The 24,414-nt window shown below is 37.3% G+C and overlaps 1 protein-coding gene across 2 annotated transcripts in view; it reads right to left on the bottom strand.

The window, feature by feature from the left end:
• LOC125768441 (protein folded gastrulation) overlaps nt 1-24,414 on the bottom strand; it is a 65,347-nt gene that overhangs the window by 12,784 nt on the left and 28,149 nt on the right. For both annotated transcript variants that reach the window (XM_049436075.1, XM_049436076.1), the window contains exon 3: nt 5,706-5,731. The gene's annotated coding sequence lies outside the window, so the exon portion shown is untranslated. The remainder of the gene's footprint in view (nt 1-5,705; nt 5,732-24,414) is intronic.

Raw genomic sequence — 24,414 nt, 5'->3', positions numbered from 1 at the left:
TCTAAACCGTCGTCTGATTCATCATTCCTCATTCGTTGCTCATATACATTTATCCCATCGAATCGAGTCGATTGCGCGAAGGCACAGTCACTAAAATTAATGGCTCTCTACTCAATTATGTAAAAAAGGCGAAAAAAACATTGCCCCTCACGTGGCAAGGAGTGGCAGCAGCTAAACGTTAAATAATTCCCTTCCCATGGAGTTCCCGTTACTCCCCGGAGCTAGGGATGTATCTTTATTTATGTTTGCCATTTCTCCAATCCACTAAATTCACCAGCAAGGAATATTTGTGGTTTTGGTACGCTTTCAGACTGGTGAAATGGTTCTTTCTAATAGATTGGTTTGATTGAACCATTGAAAAGTGCGCAGAATCATACTCCTCACCTCATGTGTTTGTATCAGCGAAATAAACGAGTCTGGGATGTATGTTCCCGTAAGAGCAAACAGCACCATTGTCTATTAAGGACAATCGAAAACACAAACACTGTACTGCAAAAGCAATGAACGTATTTCAGGTTTCGCTCAGGGTAACCTCGGCACCGGTCAATATAATCATAATTTCATACCACCTTGGGAATTACCGTGGAATTTCCCTTCAAATAACTGGCTTCAGTAGTTCGGTGGGAAAGTACTGAAAACATTTATGCTAATCGCTAGTGCAAAAGCTAGTACCAACATTGGGGAGCCGATATGAATATTATTCTTTAACGATGTGCCGCCATTCAAGGTTGAAAATCAAGCCCATTACGAGAAGCTCATGGTAAGTGTCGGTAGTGCTGATAGCCAGCAACAACATGAACGGATGCATAAATGAAGCTAAGCAGATCCCACTGCACAACTATACCGTATACCACAGGCGTTGTTATCATTTAATATGTTTTGATTTGATTTTGTATCCTGTGTTCTTCAGCTGTGCTGGTTCATTGTGTTAGTAAACTTATGAATGTTTCTTCCTATTGTTACGAAATGTATTTACGATTGTTATTGAAGTGTAGGTATTTTAACGATGGAATTGTTTTAAGTTTCTTTGTCAAGGTAATCATTTTGAAAATCCTAACATAAAGACAGGATTATGAAAATTAATGGAGAAATATGGAATATCATTGAATATTATAGGTACATGTTAGGTGCCAAAAGGTTTTTTGTGTTGAATATGTTTCCGTACATACGAAAGTTTTCATTTGATTGATTAATATATCTGATTAGTATATAGTTAGTATATAGTTGATTAGTATATCTCATTTAAATATTGTTCGACTCTCTAGTCGTTTTAAACACTCCGCTGCCGTTTTAAGGCGGACTACTCACCGAGAACCTTCGATGTGGTACATGGGTATTACTTAAAACAAAACAAAAAATAAAGTGCATAAAATTCACGCACCCGACGCACGATAGGAAAAGGTGATTTAAACACTACACTCGATGCTCGAACGTCAGAGAACAATCATCGATGCATCATGCAATTCAAATAATCACGCACAGTAAAACCTTCTTGGAGTAATCTTCCGATGAGATGTTAACCCTTACAAACCACTTCAACCTTGGTTAAGCATGGTTCCGAAGCATGGAAATACGAAGGGATTATTTAGGATTCATACATACATGCCTACATCTTCTCCCACGGTTCTGATTGTTTCGGTTCTACAGCGTCGTCATACCGTTTCAAAAAGGGATCAACATTGCTCTTTTTATGTGTGTAGCCCGTCATGAACAACTCGGGAATTGAAAGTGGTTTCTGCCAAAGGTCAGACATATCTATGAGTCATCTTAACACGACAGATGGATAGACGACACTACTTCAGTACGCTTAAACAACAATAAAAAATTAGGCACCCATTACATTAACCAAATTGCATACGTTGATAATAAGTCAATTATTAAAATCTGTTAAATGAGTACTTGACGTAAGAAACATAATAACCTTGCCAGAATTAACATCAGATGCATCAGATCATTAACATCGGATGCACGGATGCTTAACAATCGTTTGAAACAATTTTGTTAAAGTGCTCCTGAGCGACGGTGAGTTACTCTGAGCATTAATTGCTTCATTGTTGTTACAAATTTATAGCAACAGTGTTTCGTGATTTTTCCACGAAAGAAGAACAAAACGGTAACAAGAACGAACTGTAGGGATGAAAAATGTGGCATACTTATTGGCACTTGTCACATAAATATTGTTTATTCATGTTATACAATATTATAATGTTGTATGTTATCAATAAGTCCTTTAGGTCGTCATTAATGTGAGGGTCAGGAATTTGTAAATAAAAAGATTTTAGTAAATTTCTTCGCAAATTTTGGCGCATACAATATATGACTACAATATTAAATGTATGATCGTTATTTTACAGCGAATCGCACACAATACTTGTACACTCGTTTATTTCGTTTAATACAATCGATACCCATTTTCCGGATATATCCATTTCCGGATAATGATACAATTCTTCTGGACTGTAGAAAACAATGGGAAATGGAACAAAAAAACATCAAATGTGGTGAGCTATTTTTGCCCATGTGCTAGTGAAACGGTCTACCAGCAGCCGGCCACATGATTCTTTTTCTGACGCGAGTTTGAATTTCCTACACTGTAGAAGTTGCGAAGCGAAAGAACATATATGGTTCGCTATTGCATAATCATGCCATATTTACATTCTCAAGCGATCGACGGGATCGTTTGAGATCCGATTTGCCGTCTTGCTTCTTCAAAATCATGGCAGGAACAATAAATGCTTGCAGAAGGGAAAATCTAGAATAGTAGGACCATCAATACTGAAACGGTGCTCTTCTATCAGCAACCACACACTTCGGTGCTCACTGAACTGGGCTAATGGACTGCAGATGATTGAAACCGAGCAGGAAAACAAAAACAACGCGAACAGCACGCGCGGATCACCAAACAAAATCTCCGGATCGAAACATGGCAAATTGTGGTACCGATCAAGATGCATAAATACGTTTTCGAATCATTCTCCACCATTCAGCCGCACACCATGAAATCAAGAACACAAATTGTTATATCACTAAACGATCGTGTTAAGTTTCGAGTGTAATTCGTTGACCCAATAAGTATCTCGCATTGCCGAACGAGCCAGACGAGCTGTAGCTACCGTCTTATTCGTTTCGATGGTTTCTGTTCAATTCTACAAACAAGAGGTGGAAAGGGCAGCTAATATGCTCTATAACCTTTTTTTTTAAATTGACTCACATTGGCAACCGAGGTTAAAATTTACGATCGTAGTTAGTTGATCGAAAGCGACTTCGAGGAACACTTTAAATTCTTTGCGATTTCATCATTTTTGAGGGAGGAATAACGTTTCAGATGAAAATCGTTTGCCACGACAAGATTAAGGTGTAGCAGATGTTGAGGATTTTTCGGGATAAAACAGTACAATATAAGGACAAATTTAATGGAAAAAAGTATATTTCATTATGTACATAGAACTAAAAAGGTTGTGTTTCTACCCCTTGTATCCTCTTTGGTTAATATATATCATTCATTGTATATTGCGCTTTCCACACATAAGAAAGAAAAACGCTCTTATTCACTTCCAACTCTACTTCACCTTCCTCAGTTACAATATTGGTGCTAATGATCTGCTAAGAAAAATCAATGGCTTACGACTTTTCACAACATGTTGTCAACTTGATGTGGCGATGAGGGGTTCCGCAACAGTGAAAAACGGAAAGAAATTTAAATTATTGGCCATGACAACAATCAGTATGCTCGTGGTCGACCATCATCTCTATCTTTACAACAGAGCCAGATGGAGGGTGGACAGAACGATCGCACGAGAAAAGGAACCACATGATGCAATCCCCAATGCATTAGTACATGTATGTAATCAGTCTAGAGTTTATCCTAACAGGGCTGTTTGCGTGTCCGATTAATTTGGCGCGTAGCATGAGTACAAGTCAATGTTCAACAAAGTTTGGTGAGCGAACGAATCAAATGCTTGATATATAATAATCTATTCCGTTATAACAGAAGTAGATATTATAAAAAAGCAGTAATTCTAACATATGACATGGCCGTCTTGACGTGAATAATAAATAGTAATTAATCTTTCCGAGGCTATCAAAATTATTCTTGATATTGGTGAGCTAATAATGTTTTAATTAAAATATTTCCTAGTATTGGTTCACGCTTTTTACGCTATCCCAAAGAAATTTGTTCTAAAGTTATGAATTTAAACAACAAATTAAAATTTTATTTGCCATTATAAAACTAAATTCACATTTAAACATGACACAAATACTGCCTCGATGACGATTTGTGCACGGAAAGGTTGAATGGATCTTTAAGGGAGGTAATCAAATATATTTAGATCGCAGAGAAGACCATACCCCTGCAATTCTGAGCCAAGGTGGTGCGTCGGGTTTATGTTTTTTAACCATTTTGCAAATAATCACAGCGAAAGACTGCTTATCTATACTGAACGTAGACTGAACGAATTATCCGAAGAATTTTTAAGTCGTTGTTGTTGATTGGCTCGGTTTTCGGTGTTTCAAAACAGCTGAAACATAATATATGTTCAGTATGGTTCTCATTGAACTTGCCATTGAAAGTGCACGTTCAAGCTCAAGGTTGCGGCGTTTTTGACGTACGTCTGCATGCTATTGCTGTACACAAATTCGACAGACACACGAAACCTGTACGTGGTTTCCGTTTGTTGACGATGTTGAGTCAAAGGTATAAAGCCTTCGGAGTATGAGAAGAGCCTCCAGACCTTTTGCTTGTGTCTTCCGTACGTGACACTTCAAAAAAGCGTTGACTTGGTTGAAGCAGTGGGTAGCACTTGAAATTTTTAGAATACGTTGAGTTCAAAGAAATAACAATTTTTGCATCAACTGTTGGTTTAAGCGAGTTGGTTTGGATATATTCTATATTCTCGCTGGTTTGGATACTGAAATGTTAAAGTATCCGATTCCTTAGAAACATGACATTTACATCTCGTCTTTCCTTTATCAAATCTTCTAAAAGAACAAAAAAAAAATAAAATCTTTTAATCTCTACTTACATACATACAAAACATAAGAACGTCTTGGCAAGCACCAGATATATGATAAATGATAAACTTAATGTTCGGTGTAATACAGCACGGTAGGCAGTGGTTTATGCCATGCTCGTAAGCGAATGTGTTTTCGGGACAGATCGAGATGTCGTTCCGCACTGCAACGAAAACATATGAGTGACGCATCCCGGGAGGATGGAAAACAAAACAATGTTATTGGCGGTTTCCCAGCGAAGGCTGTGAAAATATGTACTGGGTTATGGTTTTAAGCATCCGAAAAAGAGAATAAAACAAACACATTCGTTGGACGTTACCGGCGGTCCACAGAAATAATTCAGATGGTGTTGGTTAGGATAGAAAGCACACAAATTCAAGCATACAATGTAGCCGACATGTCAGAAGGTCACTAATGAATGACGAATGGAGGATTGGTAATGATTTAGGGCGGGTTTTAATGGTGAAAAAAATAACATAATTCTATTTCCCAATTACAGTGCAAGTTGTTACAGGTGATACAATTTCGATGAATACAACAATGTGAATAATCAAAGCACTTTTTGGCCACTAAAATCTACGCTTTAAAAGTTTATACCTCATTTTTTATTGCATGTTATTTATTGGGATGACTATTCTATTAAAACATCGTTAATTTTAAACTATACTATAATCAAATAAAATATTTCTTACCTTAATAGTTACTGCCACAATTGTATCTGAAAAGAAATAAAATCACAAAAAAATTCTGATTAGTATTGAGCTAAAAAAATTAACTGATAAATCAGTCTCATGTGCCACTTGGTAAAAGAAATTCAATATAAAGACAAGTAAGATTAAATTTCAAGGTCATAGTGCTACATATGTTCCGGTTGTACATTTTTTTATTATTTGATTGCTACCCTATTGTTTCGCACTTGCAAGCAGATGTAGAAAGACAATAATTTTTTTTCAAAAATAAACCTTTCTCTGGGATACTTTTGAATAATTGGTCAATACTAGTGACTTTGTTGAACGATTGAAAACGGTTAGTATTTGCATTGCACTCGGAAGTATTTAGTTAGTAGAGGTAGATTGAGCAAATGAATGATTGGATAAACTTTATTCGACACGGGACCCTACAGTTTAGCGCAGAGTTGTAGAAGTAGCTTTAAAATAAATTTCTTTTCCGTTTTGACCATAAATCATTAACTTACACAACAAAACACAGCACCAAGATGACAACTCGTCTTGATCGCATGATGCACATCAAAGAAAATCATTGCTGTCACAAGCTTTCTGATGAATTGGATTCTTCATCTTACCTCTACAATTTTATTTTACCACGAAGAGAGATCATCGTGTTTATTGCGCATTCCATGAGTGGCTTTAATAAGCAACGCGCTTCTACATCAGTGATATTTGACGCGAAATGTCAAATAGTTGTGCATCCTTCCTTATGGGTAGAAATCATGCTTTCAGGAAGCAAGAGATTTGTGCGCTTTTATGGGAGAGACAAAGCAACGGAATACAATCGTAAAACCAAGTTGGACGATGGTCGATGGATCGGACAGGGCGGATAGATCGAACCACCAACTGTGAGAGTTATTCACTTGTCATAACATCTTCTCAACTTCGTCGTGTTTCGATGGCAATTGTTGGGTACAGTCGACAATTGCAGTGGTATTAATATTTATTGTATTACACATCGTACACTGTTTTATAAGGAAACATCGGTCGTACGTGAGCCGGTGCAAGACAACACCCCATTCGGTCTATTCGACACGGTTTTCCGGATGTGCCAACCGCAATTAGCGCACTCACTTTGGCATCCATTGCTGGATATCCGCGATGTTGAAAATTGCCAATGCTCCTTCTTTTCCGATTGTTATTGAATTTCATTATAGTTCCTACTTATGGTGCAATGTCGGTGTACCGGTTCATGACCTTCGCTGGGTCCTAGAAGATAAACGTTTAAAGGTCCGAACGGTGCTTGATGTGTCTCTGTTTCGATACAAATCCTGAATGGTGATGCGTTTAACGTGATTTAATGTTGTGCAGGATATTTATTTCTAGCACATGCTTTGTTTCTGCCAACAGAGTATAGGCACGCAATCAGGACGATGAAGCAATTGGTAAGTAATGTTGACATATTTTCCTCTTGTTTGCTGTTCTTCACCGTCCCTTATAATTCCATTTCATCAACAACATTTCAGAATGTATGCTTGTAGTCATAGAGCAATCATCATGGAGAATCATTATATGTTTATTTAATAACTTAAATAATGCATCCTTCAAGCCATTTATTTTTTTAAAAACGTGCAAATAATTTTTTCATGTAAATAGACAAAATTTCATGTAAAAAGACAACTCAATCTTTTATTTATATTCGGCTGTTTGCCAATTGTTTTCGGGACAATCAGAGCAGAAAATCCATCTTACTTTGGCTAAAACCCATTCCGGAGTATTATTTCAACACGAATGTTAACTTTTGGCAGCACTTTTAATTTTTTGGCTCCTTTTTACTTCGAATCTACAAGCGTTTTGTGCGACTCAACACAGTTCGTTGGCAACGAAAATTAATGATAGCTCTAATCGTTATAGATTATTCGGCATCGTGAAGGATAAAGTATAAAATTTACACTAAAATCATTATATACATTGGATTTCAAATTTATTGCTTTTGATTTAAGGAAAATGAAAAATTTGAATGACTTTTTTTTCCTATTTTTTATATAATAGCTTAGAGCAAAAAACCATCTGACGTGATCAAAACCATGATGTCAGAATTGTTTCTAATGAACTAGGTTTAAGAAAAGAGGATGATTTAAAATGAACGATTAAATAACTATAAAATAACCAAGTACTTTATCGACACGATACCGTGGCGCCGAAATACCGAACTCCTCAGTAGCTGATGAGATAGAATTGTTTCAATCAAATAATTAATTTCCAACTCATTTCATTTACACACACATTTCGCACACATTTACACATTTACTGAAGCCGTTTAACACATACACCACCGGGCCTATAATATGCACCGTTTAACACATACGCCGCGCCATATGATATGGATAATGCGCATTCTTTATTAATTTGTTTTATGGATGAATGCTGCACACCCCGCCACCCCCACCCCCCACACGCAGCCCATTTTTGGCACATGGAATGAAATATGTTGCCAAGTAATTTACAATCAAAATGCTTACAGTACCCAGCTGCGAGTACACAAAACAGCTTACAGTACAGAAACAGCAGGCAAACAACGGTAATAGCGGGTGAAATTGGAAAAAGACCAAAATTTAAATACCAAACATATTCCAATCTCACCTATTCCATCACATCTCAGCTTGTTTTTTTTTATCTTTATCCATACACTAACCAATACGTGGTAAATGAATTTTGAAATTTGTGCTGATCATCGGCAACTGTTTCTAGTAGAATGTGATGTACTCGCTCTGCTTTTACACTGCTAATGGAGGTGTACGAATGCCGAGTACTGATATATCGTTACCGACTCATAACAAAACGGTAGAATCATCGTTGGTGTTCTCGGATGAATTTTTAAAAGGTTAGGAAATGACGAAACATTATGACGAAGATGATGTAAAAACATCCTTCTTTTCCCATGATCTACACTTAACCTATATGTTCACATAGCCAAATACATTAGTATCGAAAGTAAAAACCTTCGGTTTCAGGTTCGAAATTTCATTGAAAGAGTTCCTCAACGGTGTCCTAACGATGGTAAAATTGCATGATTTTTTACCACACCTGTTGCAAGCGCTAACGGATGAGTAAAATAAATATAGTGGTTTTTGAATGTAATTGAGAAGAAAAAAAGCGACATCTGAAGCGAAGGAGAACGTGACTTCCCGTGGTGTTTGTTTAGCCACGGAGACTTTGATGTTGTTTCGAAAAGGGAATTATTTTACAATCTACTGGCGATTGCTTATTTTGTTTATTGGACGAGAGGATGCAGGGAGATCAAGATTGATGATTGCACCAGCAATGGATTTTAAGCACTTTCACGGTTAATTAATATTGAGACGTTTAAACCGAAGAGATGCCTTCAACGGTGTTTGCATATATTTTCATAAATCATCCTAATGCACTATTTTCGATGTGAAGGAACAGAGTTTCAGATTCTCGACCGAGGCATGAGATCTATTTAAATCGAAAATGTATTCATTAAGGTTGTTAGAATTGTCATCTGGTATTGTTTGTTTCTCTCGTGTAGATTATGATTATGTATGATAATTTATTGTATTAGTGTATTGTATAGCCATTGGGTGCTTGATTATCTCATCGATATGTAATCATTGCTTCATTAGTATACTCAAGACATTTTCGATAAAAATAGGAGTAACATTTTGGGCGACGCTATCTATTAATGAACATCATGCCTGTAGCATCATTGTCTTAGTTTACTATTTCTATGTTTTTAATAATCCATTAATTACCTATCCCTTGTCGTTTTAATAATTGTAGTGCGGAATGTAAAAAAGGGATAAATTCATCTATCATCCTTTATTCATCAAACTAACAAACAAACTATCAATTAATCAACTTCAACTCATTAGTTGACTCTTTAACTAACGAAAACGAATACCATTTCACCAATTACTTTCTTGTTTCTACCACTCACATGACTGCAAAGAGTGAACAAAATCAAAGATGCTTACGCATAACAATGCAGACAGTCAAGAGTTGAACATTCGTCCCTGATCATGGTCGAACCTCTTTTGTGTTTTTGCATGGTATGCAAACCAGGGGGTCTTGTTGGGTGCATGGCCACGAAAGACACATTTTGATGTGTACAGGAAAACATCTAAAGATGAAGGAAATGGCTGCTTGCGTAGGTCAATCCCGCATGTCACTGCGAAATTACATCTCAAACCAGTGAACGACACGGTCATAACCAACCCGATATATCTCTGAAGAATGATTACTTTTTACTACAATTTTGTTAAACCTTCGGATTAACATGTCAAACCGAATCAATGTGTATTTTAATGCTAATGCATAAAGTACAAGTTCTATAGATGTTTGTAGGATATATTTTATGATTAGCACAAAACCACACAGTTAAAATGATGGTGGTCGATCCAAATCCGAACTTTATGCTATGAAAAGATTATAATGAAAAACAAAAAATTCCAAAGAAAAGAGTTTTGGGTTGTTTACTTTCGAAGCAGATTCAGTTCTTGTAATATGGTAAAAAACATAACAATATCTCAAGTTAATCTTCTTTGTAAACATGTTACAAAAATATGCAAACAATTTTTAAACACTGATACGCTACTTTCTTGTAAAATGATATGAAATGCATATATGGTCTTCAATCCCTATGGGATGAAGAAACAAGAGCAAGAACGAATGTAATCACCATCATCGTATAGAGATATTGAATCATTTATCTCGTGCGTGTTGTTACTGTCTTATTTGGATGGGACATGTTGATGCGGGTGCAGCATAAAAACTCTACATACACAGTTATGTCGTAACATTAACACTGAAACACAAGTACTGATTCCTAACACTGAGGCACACCGAGCCAGAATACTTTTCTATGTACAAAACACACAGGACGTGTGGTTCAATTCTTCTACTGAAACATGTTAACGAATATTGAACAAGTTCACTCCTTAGGGCAATCGATTCGGTCAACTTTGCCACTGGTCTAACACCTTCGGAACGGAACAAAGCAGGATATTTAATTACAATTCAATTTACGTGCAATCCATTAGGACGTACCAGAGAGTGAACAAAGATCACGACAAATATGTATGTGTTCCCGATGCCAAGCAACGGTAAACTAGATAGTGCGGATTGAAAAAGAAAGAGTTGATGCGATTTTTAATTGTTCAATTCCACGACATCAGTTTGATAATGTGCTGATGAGGGTTTCGTGAGGAGATATGTACCGATTGAACAAGTCGATTAAGTGTTAAGTCCGCTCGTTGATACGTTTTTATCGCCCCCTTTTTATAATTCCACGGAAGGGTTGATGAAATTGTCATTAAATCTGAGTGCAAGTAATGAATCAGGACCAGTAAATGACTAAGTTAAGAGTAAATATTGACGGGATTCATATACTTCTTGAATCACTACAACATAATTACTTCAAATGGAACTATATGTGATATTTAATTCAATTAAAAAAAAAACCTATCGCTAAAATGACACCTTACTTTTATCGACAGTAAAAAAACGTTGTTTATTAATGCTCTTTCGAATATAGGAAGATACTGAGGAAGTTTGACTAGTGGCTCGAAATTATGTTAAATATTTAACACGTTAACTGCGAGAAGCGTCGTTAAGACAAAAAGAGATATATATATATATATATATATATATATATATATATATATATATATATATATATATATATATATATATATATATATATATAGACAGAGAGACAGCCAGAGAAAATTCATGATATTTAACTTCTTTTTTATAAGATACATCCAAAACTTTTAAAACACACAACAGGAAAAACCTGAAGCTGTCGTGCCGTGTCTCGACTCTTGATTCTTTAATTAATATAGTAGTCCAGGGTAGTATCGGGAAAAGTACGTAATTCAAAATTGAAATGAATGATGAACAATTTCATAATTTTTCGACCCCTGCTCGATTTTACTTATTTGCACTATGTTGTCACTATGTCCTTCATAGTCTTGGGGCTCCGATTGTCCGTCATTCCTGTTTGGTGGTGTTGATAAACGTCGTTATACTGACTTGTCATGTGTTTGCGTTCCCAGGCGTATTTTGTCTAGTTGAAGCAAGCCAGGATATGTAAAGTGCGTGAATTTTGCCTCACGCAGCGGACGTTTGGATGGTTTGGAGGACGAGAGCTCATGGACAGCAGTGAGGAATTTCATATAGGTGTATACTGGTGTATAGGTGTTTATATAGGAAAAACTTAATACAAAAATGCCCACGACCATTGGAATTGATTACAGCACCTGCGGTTTTAGTATAAGGAGGTTGATGGAAAAAGAAACATTTACCGCAACTTTAGCATCAATAATTTGTTACACTGCACTACATAATTTACAAAAAGTACTTATATTATCCATAATTTTTTTAGGATTTTTTTAGGATACACACAATATGTATCTTAAGCTCGGTAACATATGTAAGCCTTGCACTGCGATCTATAACATTCCCCTGCCTTTTTCAACGAATATTGAAATTTTATCTGAAGGTCACCCATGTGGCGAGCCAACGCTTGAACATTACTTACCCACAACGCTTATAAGTGAAGAAATTCATCTTCCAAACATCACTTTACCTGTAATGTCTGACGTGTTTCATCGAAGCATTCGAAAGTACAGATAGCGTGCTTTTACTACTCCCAAGCGAATCCAGTGCAGTCGACAAAGGTGACAAACGACCATTCGTACAACCATCATGTAGGAGATGATGGTATCAAAAATTGTCACCGAAAGCCTAGAACGTTTCTGAACCAGACCATGGCATTTCACGCAATCGGGGCCAAAGCCGCCAGCATCGATCGACTGTAAAATGTGTAAATATATGCAAATTAGAGAACGTTCGTTCGTTCGAACATGCGGCGTGGCTTCTGTTGATAACTATAGCAACTACTAACTTGCAACTGGCGGGCAAGTTGCTCACAGTGCGGCAAGACATTGGCATCCCAAGTGTTTTGTTTTATTTTTTTCGTTCTGCTCCACTAGATCTCTGGTTACTCGAGCAGGTTTCCATTTCTGTTCCTTTTGGCGCCATTGAACCTGACCTGAAGCAGGTGTTGTTTGGCATCACACATACTACATGTTTCGTGAGCTTCAGTGTATAGCAGTGTCAGTACCCCACAAGCAAATTTCATCCGGTGTCATGACGAGGATGAAGATATAGATGGTGACCAACTCTTGTACATAAAAGAAGTATTTTATCAGTGTTTTATTTTTTCCCCGCGTATCGTTGTTTTTGTTAAATTTGCAAACGCACTGCACCGCACTGCTCTTATCGAAGTCGTCGTGCAGAAGTATTCTCCAAGTTCTTTTTTGCCAATACTTTTTGCATTCTAGCTTTGTAGCAGTCTCTCAATGAAAGATAAGAAAATGTGTTACATAACAGCGATCTGTTTCGAACGGTTTATTTTCAAATGTTGATTGTTTTGCAGATTATGTTTCAATACGTATGGTACGCGTGAAGTGTCTCTTTGGAATTATGTATATAAGTTTAGATAGTAAAAGTATAGCTACATTACGAAGAACACTTTAAAACAGAACCCAAACAAATGGGGAGAAAAAAATATTAGGAGATAGAATCTGAAATGCTGGTATGTGCAGTTACATTCTGAGATTTGAACTTTTTTATTTCCAAATTCCACCGGTAAAACCTTACACGGTGTATCATGCTTGCTTAGTTTAGTGTTATGCTTCAGCCGCCGAACATTAAGGTTATTGCTTTGAACAGAATTTCTCTTGCTTAAATTCATTCGTGTCCCCTCCATAATGGAGCAATCCCCTAACTGGCTTGCTTTAACCTCAACATGCTGTACATGACGATAATACCATCCGTCTCAAGGGACATTGCTATACAGGCGCTTATTGCTGCGGGGACTTTGTGGGCGATACCAGATAGAGAAAGTGAGTATATCGCACAATTACTGTTTATTTCTTCACCGCTGCCGAGGGTGAATGTTCTAGATATTGCTCTCCTTCTCTCGACTGCTCTATTGGCGAAGTTGTTTTATTTGAAAACTATATTGTGATTTGTGCAAAATTTGATTGTAATTGTGAAATTGCAAATTTCAAAAACACAGAAATTAAATGCTACACAACCAAACAAATAAACATTTAAAGTGATAGAAGATTCTTTACCGTTAGTCGTTTTTTAAGTAGCATCCATCGTTGTAAGAACAACGCGTTAGAACAAAAGACAGCAGAAATTCTGCAAGAGATATAATTACAAAACACAGACCGCTATTGGCTCAGAGACATTTATATCCGCATTACAATTTTGGTAAATTGTACATAATTTATCCTAAGTGTCTAGGCCATTTTACTTTCTGCTTTTTGTTGGAGAGGACTGTGATCGCGCGTAAATGAAGAATCGCTCTTTTCTTTGCTCATTTTCTCCCTTTCCTGTTCGTACTTACTTAAAAACGATATCATGGGGTGCTCTCACGTTGTGCTTCATCATCCAGGCAGAAGGCAACACGAGATAAGAGGAAAAACATATTTCTGCGAGATCTTCTCCAGGCTGAGTACAAAACTGTAACCCGCAAATAACCGAGGGTTGCTGGTCGTAATCGCAATGTCGAAATCATAAAACAACGCCACAACCACACCAGTAGCACCAGGCAAACATTCCAGTATAAATCGTAGAATACACCTTCTAGGGTAGTTTTGTTTGGCAGTGTTTTTGTTGTCTTGTGGAGCACAAATTATTCCGCAGTTGTGCCGTGTCTGTGCGCGTGTGATAGAGATGGTAGAGTAAAAGTGGTTTGTTTCTACGCTTTGCCAAACGGCATCTTAGCTTGTCTTTCGTGGTTCTCTGTCGTCGCTTAAAATCTTCCGACATTCCAAGATAATCTTCGGCTACCTTTTTCAGCCGAGAATGGTAGAACTTGGTATGTTGAAGAACAGGAAACAGATCAAGACATCCAAAGACCCCTCGGGGAGGCATAGTTACGAGCGCCACTTAGTCCCAGCTGCAAAAAGAAGCGCAAATGCACTTTTCATGTTTTTCTAAAGTTTACACCACACCATCACCCCGTTGCGCCTTTAATTTCCTCTTCCCTCAACTTCATCAAATACATAATGGAACGATGCAAACAATATCTCCATCATTCTGAAACACCCGCGCCTTGCGTGTGCGTACACCAGCGCTTGCTAAATAGTTCTAGTTTTCGCTCCTTGAGTTCATTCTACCATCTTAGTATCCCAACGAAGAGAAGCGCGAAACGTTTTTGATCCATGCATTTACTTCCTCATTCCAGAGATGACGTTCACGATCAGCTACGCCAGAAGGGAGATTGTGGGTAAAATCTCTTTTGTTTTTCTTATTAAGAAGACTTTGGGCTTTCTCCTTGTAGCACTTCGTTCTGAAGATGGTTAGCACAAATAGAATGATTTAACAATTTCTTAAGCGACGACTTGAATGGAAAGCAGAAATTTGTAGCGCATTATTCCTGATTTCAAGAACATGGTTGATTCATTGAAAGTTTGCTGAAGTTGCACTGTACTGCAAAAAACCGAAACTTTTACAATAGTTTTGGTACTGGTAGAATGTTTCTTCATCGAATATTTTGTTTTTTTAAGGCGATGGTTTAGAGATTCTACGGCATTCTATATCTGAGTGAATGACGTTCATAGCTCCGTAGTACAGACATTTGTACTTCTATTATTCGATTATAGCTTATTAGACATAGTTTAACCATATTATAATCGGATATTCATCATCATCGGCTAGGCCGTTTTTCACGGATAAAAAAAACTGTATAGTCAGTCCTTGATACGGGGCATTCGTTTGGATGTTTTGTACCGGTCTCGTCGTGTTGTTTCGTTGGTGCTGCTACCGATAAATGGTCGTTTTGTTTTATCATGGGTTTATCATAAAGTTAAAGTCAAGTGATTACCACAAATGTGACTATAATTGATATGTGCCCAAAGCTTCTTTATATGATAAAACTAGTTGATAATGGCACAGTGTTATCAAATGTCATGAAATTTATTTAAGCGATTAGTTTGCTTCCTTCGTTCTATTTTTTGACCTAGGATAAGTTATCGGTTATTGACCGTTATGTGAGCTCGACCACCGATCCAAGGAGATTATGATCAAATGATTGGTTGATCACCGTACTCTTATTATATTAACAATTAACAATAAAATTAAATAACAACCTAACAACAACATTACCTCTACTTATAGCAGAAATTTGCGAGAGTTAGTATGATTTCTCATTTTTATCTATAAAGCGATCTCCTCAGCCAAGGAACGTCAATCGAACAGCTGAGTTCCGAAAAGCCTGTTTCATTGACATTTAATCATTGGACGCAAAATGATATATTTGTAACGGGGAAGCATTGCATCAAAGAAGACGATCAACTGACGTCTAGTATGTGAGTCTCCGAAGAGACTTCTCCGAAAGGTGAATCGACCATATAAAACCGATTACTTTATTCGTTTGATGAACGATTGGATGTGTTTATTATTACAGTAGAATGAAAGGTAGAAGTTTAACGATGGAGTTGCACATTACACGAGGTATATCTATTCAAATTATATGAATATATTTAATTATCAATCAAATTACTAGTGAAGAAGTCTAATAAAGAAAGTAATTGGCAGGTACGACCTTGGATGGCGCTATACAAAACAAAGTATAATGTATTAAATATCGACAAGCTCGGAGTAGCCTTATGATCTTTAAAATATATAAAAAACTCTTAGATTTAATTTGCGTTACGCATTTTTCACTAACATCAACCTTTTAATTTTAACTAGATTTTTTTTTATAGTTGTAAGGTTTGTAAACTTCGTAAACTACCTTGTTTGTTGTGCCACTTTTTATGTGAAGCAAATTAAGTTTTAATTTTAAGAAAGGAATAAGGCCATGTCTCTATGGCCATGTTGGCCAATCTCTATGTAAAGAAAAACTAAACTAAACAAAACTAAAAGAATAATATATACTACCCTGATTGAGAGTTTTTCATGAATGGAAAAATATCTTCGCTAACAGTAACTTGAATACAAACATACAAGTTATAAATATATTCGACTTCAACAGTAGTATATATTTTTTCTGCTACGATAACAATTATACACAACCATAAGCACAAGCGGTGCTATAATACGGCAAAAGCCGTAATAATATAAAATTAAAGAAAACAACAATTCTACACAACTTCCATTCCAACCTCAAACGAACATTCTATCTGACTTCCACACAAGATCGTGCACCTCGTGTTTGCCAACAAAATGTAAACAACTGTTCCCTCTGGTTCTGTGTCTCTGCAGAGTCATTGCAACAAATGCACTGCCGCCCGTTGTGTTTAACACTAATACTTGTAGCAAAGAAATGCAAAAGTAGAGCTACGTGGACAAATAATTCTTTAGTTGATATACAAATACAACAAAACCCCTCACATATTTGTGTACATCTTGCACACTTTATTTTTTTCTTGGCATAATGTATCTATTAAAACATCTCTACTCTATTCTGCTCATTACTTAATATACTCATTTTAATACTTTAACAAGTTCAAGAAACCGAATCTGTAACGTCGCTGATCTTCTAATGTTCTGTATCTTTTCTATCGCCACTGCAGCCTACAAGTAAAATGTTGTGCATGGAAGTAACTTCTTTACCATAAGCCACTTGTTTTTGCGATCTGTTTCTCATTTGATTCTCGCTTTTCAAGCATCCACATGGTTTCGTATTTCGCCTCGAGATAGTCGAGATTTCGATTTTGAAGCTTTGTAAAAGGCAGCTGAGTCTGCCTTGTCTCACAATATATCGATGGAGGCCCGACAGCAACCAAAGAGAATTATTTTCGATGTCCGTCGGTTAAATGTTAACCTGTTTTTAAACAAGTTTGAGGTGGATTCCTAACCTACCATCAAGACGAAAAATAAATAAACTCTTTTCAAGCACAACGCGCTCGGAACCGTATTTCCTTGTGGGAAGGAGTTAATTTGTGTGGATTTGTATGTATGTGCGAAACAAGATCAATTCATCGCCTGAATATTATGCGCATGGAACCGAATGTGAATGGTTGTGTAGCAAATATTTCAATCGGCGAATCTAAAAAAAGACAAGAAAGATCACGAGGGAGAAGAAAAGTAGTATGTATAACACTAGTTAAACAAAAATGTCTCCTATATACGAATAGGTAGTGTAAACGGGTGGCTCTATGTCCCGAGGTTACAAGTGCAAGTGCAAGCTTGCATCCACTGCGACCATCAACGATGCACGAACGTAGTTCATGATGCGTGGTTTGCCTGGCTGTTTTTGTTTGTTCTTTACTACTGGGGAATGCACGAACGTGCACATTGATGGCGTCAAGTGTATCACCTTCGTTGTTCGAATGAATGCAATTATTTAAATGTATTTCTTTTTACCTTGCGAAGACGGTCCGATCTGCACTCAAGTAATAATAAACAAAAAAAGAAATAAATGAATACAATCAAATCATTCTATGTGAGCACGAGTAGAGAAATACACAGATTCAATTGTACATAAACTATTAATTAACTAGCTTTAATTAACTAATTAATTAACTTTTAATTTAAACGCCGATGATACTCTTTCAAATATATCGTGACTTCATCATCCTCCGTTTGCATGATTCGAATTAAAATATTTTGGATACAAAATATATAAGAAACAGCAATAATCATCATCCGACGCATGCATATCGTAATGTGTACAACACTTTATAAAAAAAACAACAATTTCCTCACTAAGAGCTTGAACTGTGGAAAATTTGGACTATGAATCAAATACATAACAGTTATTGACACGAACGAGATCGTTGTACATATCTAATAATTGAGAATATGAATAAGAGAATACTATGTTTGTATGAGTCATGGATGGGAGTTTAATTGAGGAAGGTAGAACAAAAGTTTATATTCCAATGTTAATGAAAATAGAAATACATAGCAAACATGAGTCGTTCAAATTACTTGATGTTAAATTTAGTTTTATAATAAGACGAGTAGGAAATTATAAAAAATGAAACGATAAGTACTATGTTTAACTGTGTTTCTATGTTTTGTTGTGAACCAATTAAATGTTGTGAACCTTTACAAAGACTTCTACTGCACCAACCGCGCCTGCAGAGCCGAAGCGAAAAAGCATTGCCAATAATTCATCGTGTCACCTTGCATCCGTCATTAAACAGCTAAGCCGGTTATGCGGATCTGTTGGAGCAACTGACGCATGCAAAGCAGTAAACCCTGCGAAATGCAGTTAAAATGTCATTCAATCCCAATTGCCAGTACCATCCAGCGACGAGTGCGAAAGAAAGATCATAAATAATTAATTTTAAAGCTCGCCTGCAACTCCACCTATACATTTTTGCTCAAAAACGAATAGTAGCATGGGATCGTACGCAGTCTTTTCGCAGTTCGGTGAGCGACGATACAGCACCCATCTTTCAAGATTGATTTACAGCTATCTCACGGTAAAACAACTCGACGGACCCCAACGAAGATGTTCCTTGATCTCCTAAACGGCGGTTTCATGATTAAAGCCGTTCTAAAATTAAATCTTTTCATCCCTCTTTCCTCTGCCCTCGCAAAAAATGAACGAATTTAACCCTTCTTTACACCGACGGTTGTAGTATGCATAATTTTCGAATACGTGTGATAAAAGGAACGCAGCAGAATCGGAAATCTGTTTTTTGTCACGCAAATGCGCACTATAATGACCCCTGTCGTGCATAGAGTCAGTTTTAGGGCTTGCTAATTTCGTCCAGAAAACTGTCTTCTTCCGGAACAGTTACATTTAAGTAAGTATATCGCAGTCACCTAATGCGATGGAATATTCCTCTCGCATTTCGTAGTGGTTAGGCAAAACAAAGTCATAATCGCTTATTTGTTCATCATAAATTCAACGAGTGTTTTTGAAATACCTTTTCCCATATATTGCCCCAATCAATACATATTTGGCAAAACTATTACATATGTGACCGCAAAGCGTCGTTTTATCTGTAGTGAATTCAAACAATCTCATCCTTCATTCATTCAGGGGCGATATGATCGTTTATGTTGTAAACGGCGCTGGTTCTACACGACAGGAGCTGATTTCAAATCCCATCCGGACCGTCCCCAGGAACAAGGACTAATTTCTGCAATTTCTTTGCACTGATTGGCATGGAAAATATGTAACACGAATTTGACACACCCTACCAGGCCAAGGTGAAAGCCAACTCGGGCGATGCAACCTAGAGAAAAAGTTAAAATGGTAGAAAGAAAACAAAGCGCACTAGTAAAAGGAGCGCGCAGGAGTGTTTTGATCGCACTCTGGGGCACCCAATTTAACTCCCCGACCTGTGGGCACTTTTCATTTGCCTGATTGATGCACCGCGACCTAATTCCAGGGCGTCTGAGAATTGGGTCGGTTGGTGCGATTGCGATGCGCTGTTAACGATGTTGATGGTGTCTCTCGATGTATTTTGGTTATTTGGGAATTCTCTTTTGGAGTAAACCTGGATTTTCTTCTTTTCGAAACCGTGCCGTCATTGAATAAGCGGCAGAATTATTAATAATAAAAATGAGGATGTTCTCATTTTTAAGCTTTGCAATGGACGAATGCTGTCGTAATGCTATGTTAATTTACAGAAGCATCGAGATTGAATCGAGGGCCTCATGCAACGTGTTATACAAAGTTTAAATATCTAGTTGATTATTTAGAGTATAATGTTTATCACATTAGATAATCAATTTCTTCTTCTTCTTGCTCGGTTAGAACGGCCTGGCCGTATCAAGACTTATTTTACCACGTAGCAGGATAGTCAGTCCATGCTACGGAGAGACAGTCCGGATGGGATTTGAACCCCAGTCCTGCCGTGTGGGCCGGCGTCGTTACTCACATACACCACCAGGCCGCCCCAGATAAACAATTTACTGCAAGAGATAATCTTTTCATACAGTATGTATGACTTTATACATCAGATACATCGAGAGTTAAGTAAATATCGTACATTAATCATTGTTAAGTTAGCAATGTGTGCATGCTTGGATTGGGAGTGGTCCGGTGGTGTATGAAATAGACGGGGCTAGTTGCACACGACAGGACCGGGTATCAATTCCCATCCGAACAGTTCCCTCGTAGCAAGGACTGACTAGCCGGCTACGTGGTGAAAATAAGTCTTGTAAGCCAGATATAGCCGGCATGGCTTTAGAGGTCGTTAAGCCATCGTTAAAAGAGAGAGAGAAAGAGAGCGATAGATAAATAGAGAGAGAGAAAAAAAAGAGAGAAAGACAAATTTTCCATACACAGGTAGATTTGTACATTTGTTGTACAAGATGACATACTTATTTACCAAAAACCAAAAAACTTAAAACATGTAAATTTTAGCATGAATCATTTATGTTTAAATGTAGTTTAATTCAAATAGCAGTTATATATGTAGTTGTGTATATCACCTATTCCATCGTTATTACTGCTCCGGAAGATAATTTGTTACCCCAATTGGTTGTTTTTGTTAGGTTGTAATGGCAGTTCTACATTATTGCTTTGGAAACTTTAGGATAATTTCTATTTTCAACCCATTCTTCATAATAATAATAAAAACATTTTACAATCGCAGCCAAAATCACGGAAAACATTTTGATTTTGATCAGCATGTATGTTTTTTTCGCCTTTTTTCCGTTGTCTATTCACTCCTGTGTTCATTTTTTCAGTCATTCGATGAAAAATTGACCAAACGCAAATTATCTGCGTATGTCATGCGTTTTGTAATGCGTTTGGTGACCGTCTGGTACATATTCATGTCCCGATTTAATACAGGCCCAAAAAAACAATTGAAACCCTGCCGGCTTTGTGGAACTGCACCTCTCGTGTAACCCGATAGCCGTGGATACAACCCGGAATTCTTTTACGAGCGCTTGGAGAACGTCTGATCGGTATTATAAAAAAGTTGGACATCGCTTATAAAAGTCAATACAGCATGGCAAAAGAAAAACGCAAACGATGAATGAATTATTAAGGCGTTATCGACACGCATACAAAATGACTTTATAATTGTAATAGATTTTGAACAAAATTTTGTGCGGCTTAAAATTATAAGTTAACATTATTTAATGCACAATTTGTGATAGCTTTGTCTTCTCCCACTTTCAACTTTAGAAAAATGATAATTTATTAAAGAATGAAAATTTAAAGCTAAAACACTCTACTAAACTTCTACTAATGGATTTGCTTACCTGTGTCACACATGACATTTACAAGGTGAAACATAATTTATAATGCAGATATGAATGTTGAGAACATCATTAACATCATAAAAAATAATTACAAAACGAAGAGCAAAGACTGTTTCCTACACCTAGCTTAAATATATGCGTTTTGTAATAAAACTTCTTCTTCTTGGCTTAACGACCATTAAGGTCATGCATATATCCTCTAAAGACAGGTTTAACACGTTCCACCTGATTCTAGTTGACAAAATCCTGATGACAAAATCATCATTCGTTGTCTATTGCACCGACGACTACTTTAGGATGAGCCGAATATTCAATATCTTGGTCATTATTGAAAGCGTAGCGAAGGAATCAAGCGGATGTAAATTCTGGCTGTGCGTGTTGATGTTGTTGACTCCCATGGCAAACTTTTACCCAGCTATCTTGACAGATAGCTCTATCTTCCAAATGTCGCTGCTGCTTTCTGATAGTTCACAAAAAACGATATATGTACCTACTTTGTTACGCTATGCTTTGTTTAGCTGTCTAAACTCCCATAGAAAAACGAAAATCTAAACATACAAATATTAGCCCATCTTAGCATTTTTATTTGTTTTATGGACCGAACTTGCCTTAAATTTTAAAGCTATTTAAAAAAATACTTATTCAACGTATTTTGTGTAAAGGAATATCATTTCAAACCAAACCTACTACTGATTTTCCATTATTCGTTTACAGCACTGCACAATCATACATCACGATGACAAACCACACCACGGTGCGAACACAGAAGTCATTATCGTAAATCGTAGCAGCACTGGAAAAATAAAAATTACGACACGTTGAACCTTGCCCAACAGTACATTCTGTCTTCTTTCAATCGGAATAATTTTACACTTCCACGAAACACGACCTGCTCGGAGTACTTGTAACTTACTCAAACATGAAAGAGAAATTGCTTTCCCTGTTCAAATTCATTCTTGAAGAGCAGAATCAGCCATTGGACGTTAGTGACTTAACGTCGTAAAAACAGCATTCATCTTAAGGAAATGACAGAGCGATGTGCAAATACAAACTATTTCAGATGACCTTACCTATACCTTGCTAAACCGCTGATTTTACACGTACACTCTGGGCAAAGGGACGCAGGAATACCGCAAGAGGTGGCACCACGCACTTGCAATTCGATACTTCCGCATAGGAATGCAAGCACGGTACACGAAAAACCGCGGTTCTCGCGTGCAACTCCTATGCTCCAAATGTCGTACGGACAGGAAATAAATTCAGCTGATGTCAAAAAATAGAATCGGATCCGAGATTGAGCTGCAACACGGTTATTTGAACTTTCAAATGATTCGTGCGTGTTCGAATTTTATGCCCAAAAAATATTTTCCAGAACATATTTTAAACATTTAAAAGATTTTATTACTATGCAAGATCGAGATCGATTGCGTTTTTTTATTTATTTATGTGGGAAGAGATAAGGGAAAGAAAGAGAGCGAGTGAAAAATCTAAGCGGACTGTCTGAGAGAGATAGAGAGAGAGAGAGCGCGGAAGGAATATATTAGGAGGCGCGCTGCAGGATTAGCGATTCGCGTATCGACAGTCAGAACGGAACGACCATTGGAAACCATTGTTAATACCTTATAATTGTTTAAATAAATTCAACTTCTTTCCCTACATGGGGGCTCAACCGGGATCGTGAGTGAGTTTAAAACAAAAGGATAAGTTGGTGTTAGTTTGAAACGTGTGATAACTAAAGACGATAATATGACGACGGTTGAAGAACTGTGTGAGAATTTTACGAAGACCGGTTTGATACGCGAGTGCGAAAAGCTTGGTTTGCCAACCACTGGTGGAAAGATGAAAATTGCCGAAAAGATCATCAAACATCGGAGTAAGACGAGCTCCAATAGTGAAAACGGTGATGCTTTAGAAGGCGAAAAGGATGATGATCGTTGTTCGGAAGACGACGGTAACTGTGAGAAAGACGACTCACAACACTCTGGCAACGAGGAACATGACGAAGACGATGGCCCAAGCACTGATGACGAAGATGACGACGAGGACGATAATATTGATGAAGGAGATTCCGATTCAATATTTCAGACAGCAATTAAAGCTACATCAACACCCAAAAATCCACGACGACACGCACCGAAACGACTGAAAGTGTATTCTTTTAGAGACATGGAAGATAGCATCGAATCCTTCGGCGCCGAGGAAGGAGAAGATGTGAGGATGTGGCTGAAGCAGCTAAAGAGTGTATGCAAAGCAGCGCGATGGGACGACGAACAGCAGCTGATTATGTGCCGTAAGAAACTAGCCGGTACGGCTAGACGATTCGTATTCTCCCTTCGGACCAGTTTCAGTAGTTTTGCGAAGTTGGAGAAGGCACTGATCAAAGAATTCGCTCCACGCATAAGAGCGAGTGATGTGCATCGTGCATTAACCAACCGGAAGAAAAAGACAACCGAATCTATCCGAGATTATATTTACGAGATGCAACGGCTTGCGATACCGATCGATC

Source organism: Anopheles funestus, chromosome 3RL, assembly GCF_943734845.2.
Source record: "Anopheles funestus chromosome 3RL, idAnoFuneDA-416_04, whole genome shotgun sequence".
Taxonomy (NCBI): Eukaryota; Metazoa; Arthropoda; class Insecta; order Diptera; family Culicidae; genus Anopheles; species Anopheles funestus.
This window is presented reverse-complemented; position numbering and strand designations above follow the sequence as displayed.